Source organism: Pteronotus mesoamericanus, unplaced genomic scaffold (genome assembly GCF_021234165.1).
Source record: "Pteronotus mesoamericanus isolate MK-2021 breed Mesoamerican mustached bat unplaced genomic scaffold, CSHL_Meso_final scaffold_651, whole genome shotgun sequence".
NCBI classification, from domain to species: Eukaryota; Metazoa; Chordata; class Mammalia; order Chiroptera; family Mormoopidae; genus Pteronotus; species Pteronotus mesoamericanus.
The window spans coordinates 3,776,491-3,784,098 of NW_026555325.1; positions in this window are offsets into that span (position 1 = coordinate 3,776,491).

Below are 7,608 nucleotides of genomic sequence, written 5' to 3' on the forward strand. Positions count from 1 at the left end.
TCCCTCCCACTGTTAACTCTCCAAATGATCTTCATATCTTTGATTCTGATTCTGGTTTGCTTGTTTGCTTAGTTTGTTTTTCACGTTCAATTGTTGGTAGTTGTGAATTTATTGCCATTTTAATGTTCATAGTTTTGATCATTTTTTTAAATAACTCTCTTTAACATTTAATATAATAATGGTTTGGTGATGATGAATTCCTTTAGCGTTACCTTTTCTGGGAAGCACTTTATCTGCTCTTCAATTCTAAATTATAGCTTTGCTAGATAATCTTGTTTTTCATCACTTTGAATATTTCTTACCAATCCTTTCTAGCCTGCAAAATTTCTTTAGAGAAATCAGCTGACAGTCTTATGGGAACTCCTTTGTAGGTAACTATCTGCTTTTCTCTTGCTGCTTTTAAGATTTTCTCTTTATCTTTAACCTTTGGCATTTTAATTATGATGTGTCTTTGGGTCCAACTTGTTTGGGACTTTCTGTGCTTCCTGGACTTGCATGTCTATCTCCTTCACCAAATTAGAGAAGTTTTCTTTCATTATTTTTTCAAATAAATTTCCAATTTTTTGCTCTTTTGCTTCTCCTACTTGCACCCCTATGATTCAAAAGTTGATATGTTTGAGGTTGAATCAGAGGCTCCTTACCCTATCTTATTTTTAAAAATTATTTTTCTTCTTTCTCTACTCATTGAATGTTTTTTCTTTCTTATGTTCCAAATCATTGATTTGCTTCTCAGCTTCACCCACTCCACTGTTGATTCTCTGTAAATTTTTCATTTCACTTAGTGTAACCATCATTTCTCCCTGCATCTTTTTTATGCCATTAAAGTACCCAATGTGTTCCTTAAGCATCTTAATAAGAACCAGTGTTTTGAACTTTGATTGTGATATATTGGTTATCTCCATTTGGTTTAGTTCTTTTCCTGGAGTTTTGTTCTGTTCTTTCATTTGGGTCATATTTCTTTGCCTGCTCATTTTGACAGCCTCCCTGTGTTTGTTTCTGTGTATTAGGTATAACTACTTTGACTCCCTGTCTTAATGTGGCCTATTGTAGAAAAGTGCACTGTAAGTTGGATGGGGCTGAGTCTTAATCACCAGGGCAGGGCAACCCATGTGAACCAAGTTGATGGAGACTCAGATATGACATTGCTGCCCTGTTTCTCTTTTTGGGGGAGGGCTCATACATGGGACAATAGCTTCTTTTTGGCCTCTGGAGTTTTGTTAAGACACTTCAGTTTCTTTTTGTATGCCACTCATGCCCTTCCAGCTGCTGCCTTGGTGCTGGAGTCCAGAGGAAGTGAATCTGTGTAAGTCCCAAATCCATTGTGGGCCCCTTAAGAAGCGACGCCTGAGAATCCCACAGTTTCTTCTGCCACCCTAACACCCAATGATTTGTACAGCCACAAGTCATGGGGACTTATCTTCCTGACACTGGAACAATTGATTGAGTGGTCTGGTGTGGGGATTGGATCTCTCACTCCTGACATATATCTCCCTGTTTTCATCTACCTCACTTGGATGTGATACTGCCTGTTCCACATCTCCTGTCTCTGTGTCTCTGCCCCTTCTACCTGTCTGGATTAATTTGACTTCGTTAAGTCTTTGGTTGTCAGACCTCCATAAAGCTTGATTTTCTGACTTTCTGGGTGATAGTTATTTTGCAGTTTAGTTTTAATTTTTGCTATGGTTGTACAAGGAGACAAGCCATGTTTACTTATGCCACCATCTTTACTGGAAGTTATCTACTCACCTATTGATGGACATTTGGGCTGCTTCCATATTGGGCAATTGTAAATAATGCTGCAATGAACATAAAGCTTCTTATGTTCTTTTGAATTACTGTTTTGGGTTTCTTTGCATAAATTCCCAGAAGTGAGATTGCTGCATCAAAAGGCAGATCCATTTTTAATTTTTTGAAGTATCTCCATACTGCTTTCCACATGGTTGCATCAATCTACAATTCCACCAGCAGTGCAAAAGAATCCCCCCCTTCCCTGCATCCCCTCCAGCACTTTTTTTGCTGATTTATTGATGATAATCATTCTGACAGGTATAAGGTGATATCTTATTGTGGTTTTAATTTGCATTTCTCTAATGATTAGTGACATTAAACCTATTTTCATGTCTATTGGCCGCCTGTATGCGCTCTTTAGAGAAGTGTGTATTCAGGTTCTTTGCCCATTTTTAATTGGGTTGGGGTTTTTTTGGTGTTGAGTTTTGTAAGTTTTTATAAACTTTCAGATCAACATGGTATTGGCATAAAAACAGACACATAAATCAATGGAACAGAATAGAGACCATAGAAATAAACCCACAACTTTATAGTCAATTCATATTCAACAGTGCAGCAAGCACATACAAGGTGCTAAAGATAGTTTATTCAATAAATGGTGTTGGGAAAATTGGACAGATACATGCAGAAAAATGAAACTAGATCACATTCTTATACCACACATGCGAATAAATTCAAAATGAATTAAAGACTTAAATATTAGACCCAAACCCATAAAAACTCTAGAAGAATACAAGGGCAGTAAAATCTCAAACATTGTAGCAATATTTTTACTGATATATCTTCTAAGGTAAGAAAACAAAAGAGAAAATGAACAAATAGGACTACATTAAACTAATAAGTTTTTGCACACAAAGGAAACCATCAACAAAATAAAAATATAAACCCGCAGAATGGGAGAATATATTTGTCGATACATCCGACAAGGAATTGATATCCAAAAGTTAATTTATTAAACATTCAACTTTGTGAACCTGGAGAATTTTGACCATTTCAAGTCTTAATGCCACACCACTGCTCCAGTGAATTTTTACCAAAACTGAAAAGAGGACCAGAATTAAAATACCAAAACCAAACTTTACCTTAACAACTCTGGTCTACACTGCCCCCTTGCATTTTAATATATTATTTTGTTTTGTTTTTTAACCTCTACTAAATATTGTTATTTCTTCCTTTTTTTAAAATTAGGGAGTTTTCTGTAGAGTTCTGTTTACTTTATGCACAACAACTCATTTTTTTATGACTCATTTTGATCCCATGATGGTGAACAAAGCCAGCCTCACTGTAAAGGGCTTTCAGTTGAATAGTTGTTTTATGGAAAGGAAACTCTGTGACTAATTTATATAGTGGTTTTTCTTTTTCCAGATTCTCCCCCTTGAATTCTAATTCAATTACAATAAATATTCACAGAGTTTTCTGGTAGCACAAAATATACATTATGAAGAAATATTAATATGGATTAAAGCCTTTCTTACATCTTGAAAATTTTCAAATGTTTGAGAAGTTCACTGGGGATATATTTTATATTGAAACCTTTTAACTTTCCAGTACTGTGACTTTTTAGTGTTAGTAGAAAGTCAGAGAACCTCAAGACTGGGAAATTATATGGAAGTTCTCTGACCACACACTGTGTTTAGAGACCCTACCGCCCCACAAAATGAAAGCTTCTCAGTCACACACTTTTCGCCCGCATTCCAGAACCATAAGGGAGAAAGAGAAAATGATGTCTTCCCTTCTCCTAAAATATGCAGGTGGCCTAAAACCTTAGTGCTTTTTTTAATTAATGTATCCAGATTTCTATTATTTGAACATTTGTATAGAACAGTTCCTTTGTATTACATGTCTGTCTACATGTAAAACTGACTTTTTGTTATTATGCAGGTCTACCTCTTTCAGACAGTTTGATGATTTACACAGATTTGAGGACACTGGATAGAGGAGTTGGTAGGAGCTATGGTAGTTTTTTGGTGGTTATAAGAAAACAAGACCTTTTAAAGCTGACACCAGAGACATGATAGGGGCTTATTAACTGTACTGAACATTTTTTCCTTTTCTTGTAACCCTCTGTATAGTTATGATGCCAGATTAAATTTATAACAGCTTCAAGTTGCATTAAATAATATTTTTCTTTCTGTAATGTGTTTATAAAATAAATTGGTTTATTCTTTAAAATAATGATAATTTCTGCTTTTGTTTCACAAATATTATTCACTACTGTTTCACATATAGCTTCAAGGGATGCGAGGAAGGATAGCTTATTGGCTGAGCACAGGGCTTCTTGAAAAAAAAGAAGCCATGTTTTTAAGTAAAAAATGAAAATGGAAAGTAATAATTAAATGAGAGCATCTTTATCTATGTTTACAAAAATATGGTTCTGGGACTTAATAGGATTTTAGATCTAAATATTCTTTTTTTTCCTAGCTCAAAAATTTTTCTGTCATTTCTTTGTCTTAATCTTTATTGTATTTTTCCCATTACCATTTACATAATACATAAATCATAAAAAAAATAAAAAAAAAAAAAAATATACAAAAAAAAAAAAAAAAAAAAAAAAAAGTCCCCTTATAATTTCCTGTCCCTGGCAATCACCACACTGTTGTCCATGTCCATGAAACCTTTTTCCTTAAAAATGTTTCTTTTAATATGTCCTTATATTTTCCTCTGCCTTTCTGCTATTAAATAATCATTGAATTTTCTGAATTTATCCTATATTCTTTTAATTAATCTTTCGCACCATATTTTTTTCTCTTTACATTACATTCTTTGAGGATCCCATAATTCAATCATTCAGATTCATTTAGTCTTAAATTCTGTTCACTTATTCTATTAATTACATTAATAAATTTTTGTTAATTTTCAAAAGCTCTTTTTTTGTTCTATGATTATTTTTTTTTTCATGGGAATGTGATACTGTTTCAAAACATAGTAGTTTATAGACTTCTGGAGATATTGATTCATTATTTTAAGTTATTTTATGATTTATGTATTAACTTTTCATCAAGGTTTATTTTTTGCTATTAGATCATTTTTGTGCATCTTATTCATGCTAATGATATTCTTATAATGCTTGGTGATTCTTGGTTACTGCTTATATTTATTTTATTTATAAATAAGAAACCAAGTTTATTAGTTTTGAAGAATAAATAGCAATTTTTATAACATAAGCAGTCACTATTCTCCTGGATTATAGGTGGGAGTACAGTCAGTGTACCAGGTTTCACCTCCTTTGGATTCTGGAACACTGACTATAAGTGAGGTGAAGATTCCTTACACCTTACTCTTCTCTGTCTCATCTCATCTGTCCAATGTAAAATATCTGTCTGATTTAGGAAGTTTTTTCTCTATTTAGCCTGAAACTAAATAGTATTTAAGTGCTTTGACAAGTCCCACACCTCTTTAGTATGTTAATTGACTATAGCAGCTTGATGAGGACCATATTATTTCTAAAACCTGTTTTCTGTGGTCACAGGCTTTTTTCCTGCTATTTGGTGGTTTGCTCTTTCATAGGTAAAGGGTTGCTGCATTGTTGTACAAACTTTCTCTTTATCTTTCATGTATTTCTCAATGTCTCGCTAATGCTGCCAACTGCTTCAGTTATCCAGTGCCATTGGGGATGTGTTTTTCTTCTGGACATAACTTTTGTTGTATAAGTGAGCTTTAGAAAAGGCAGAAAGATATATCTAGGTATCTGGTTAGTCATTTGGTTTTTAGGTGACAGCAAAGAGAACCACATGGTAGATAAAAAGTTATTGTTGTGCCATAAGGAGAGGTTAGAAGATGGTAGTAATACTCTATGATGAAACAAAGGACTCGTCATGAAAGTGGCATTTAAAATTATCCTTGACGTTGGGTTAACAATCCCTCCAGGTTTACCAGAGATGCTCATCATTTTAACACTGAAATTCCCACATTCAGTGAACACATTCAGTCCCATGCAGAGTTGAGAGACTGGTCACCACACCAGAGGATACATTCTTGAGAACCAATACAGACAGGAAAGAAAGCTTAGCTCTTAACTGTGCATGGAGAATAAGGGTCATGGTAGAAATGTAGTTTGGAGTCAGTTGTTAAGTGTTCGATTTTTTGTAATTTATTTTCTGGCTAAAAATGTTAGCATAGTAAATATTAACATTTTATATTATATTTCTGATGGGTCACAATTTCTTTAAGAACATCATCAAAATATGTAATGTTATAAAGTCACTTGTGAAATAGCTGACCCTTGGTAGGTTACCAGGGAGGAGTGATCTTTGAACTATGGTTGTGATTTTTATCCTGGGATAATTATATCTTGTTGGGAACTGTCTTGCCTGGTTTCTGGAACTGTGGCCTCGTTGACAGGCGAGAGGGCCCCAAGGCTGGAGCTGAGCAAGGAGGCCTTGGGAAAATAGGCCACTGAGGAGACAAAACCTATCCCCCTGGTACGGGTTGTGCCCTCACATCACCCTGCTTGGCCCCGGAGGATGGCTGGTTAGTCACTGACAGGTAAGACCCCTGGATGGCAGCGGCAACCTAAGACAGGCATAGTCACATCGGGGCCATCAGGGAAGGACTTAGGGGACAGGGAGAAAGGCAAAAGACCGTTGGCTTTGTCATGGCCAGAGTCCTTGTTCTATCTGAAGCAAGCCTCCTTATCTCTTGGCTGTTCTGCCCAGCCTCCTGGCGGGTCAGTGAAATACTAAAGGCAGGTACAGCCCTAAACTGGATCCAGCAGTTTCCCCAGAGGCAATTAGGTCTGGAAAAGGAATGCATTACATCCTATGAAACTTACTTTGCTAAGAATGCCCTGGAGTTAATGAGTATTGGGGTTTGTGACCACTATGTGAGGCATTGGAAAGTGTAGCCCAGCAAAAGAATACATTGTATCCACTGAAGCTTGCTCTATTTGCACTGCCCTGATAAGGAAAAACCAAGTGTTTTCCTTCACAGCAAGGAGGTAATTTCTGAACCCCGAAAACTGAGCCTTAATTAGCATCTGGCACCAACTTGTCTGACAGACCTTGATTTAATACAAACCTCTGTATTTCTTCAAATGTAGATTGATAGGCTTTGTATGCATACTGTATATCCCTACACATATTGTTCTCAGTAAAAACCACTTCTAGGGGAGGGCCCAGGGCATTCTCCACTAGAGGGAATCCCCAAACCCTTCTCCTGGCAAGCAAATTAGGTCTGGTACAGTATATTTCCCCATCTGTGGGGACCGGAGAAACTCTGCAGGACAGCGCCCCTCTCCCCTCAATATCCTAAGGAAAAAAAGGCTCTGTCTTAGTTCAGGCTGCTGTAACAAAAATATCACAGACTGGAGTGGGTTAAAAACCAAACTCTTTTTTTTCTCTCATAATTGTAGAGGCTAAGAAGTCCAAGATCAAGGCAGTGGCAGATCTAGTGTCTTATGAGTACCCTCTTCTCAGTTTGCAGGCAGCCATCTGCTTATTGTATCTTCACATGTCAAAAAGGCGTGAGGGAGAAAAGAACAGAAAGAGATAGAAGGAGGGACAGAGTGGAAAAAAGTGCTTCTAATTATAAAGGCACTAATTCCATTCATGCAGGCCTTACCCTCAGGACCTCATCTAAACCTAATTACCTCCTAAAGACCTCACATTCTATAGCATAATATTGGGGGTTAGGATTTCAGCATAAGAGCTTGAGAATAAACAAACATCCAGTCCAGAACATGATGTTAATAATAATATGAAAATAAATAACCACAAAACAAATCAGAAAGTTGCTGGATTCATACATATTTATTTTTTAATAAAGTTTTAAAAACCCAAAATACCACAGTTATTGGAGATATAATTGTATATTGTTGGATGA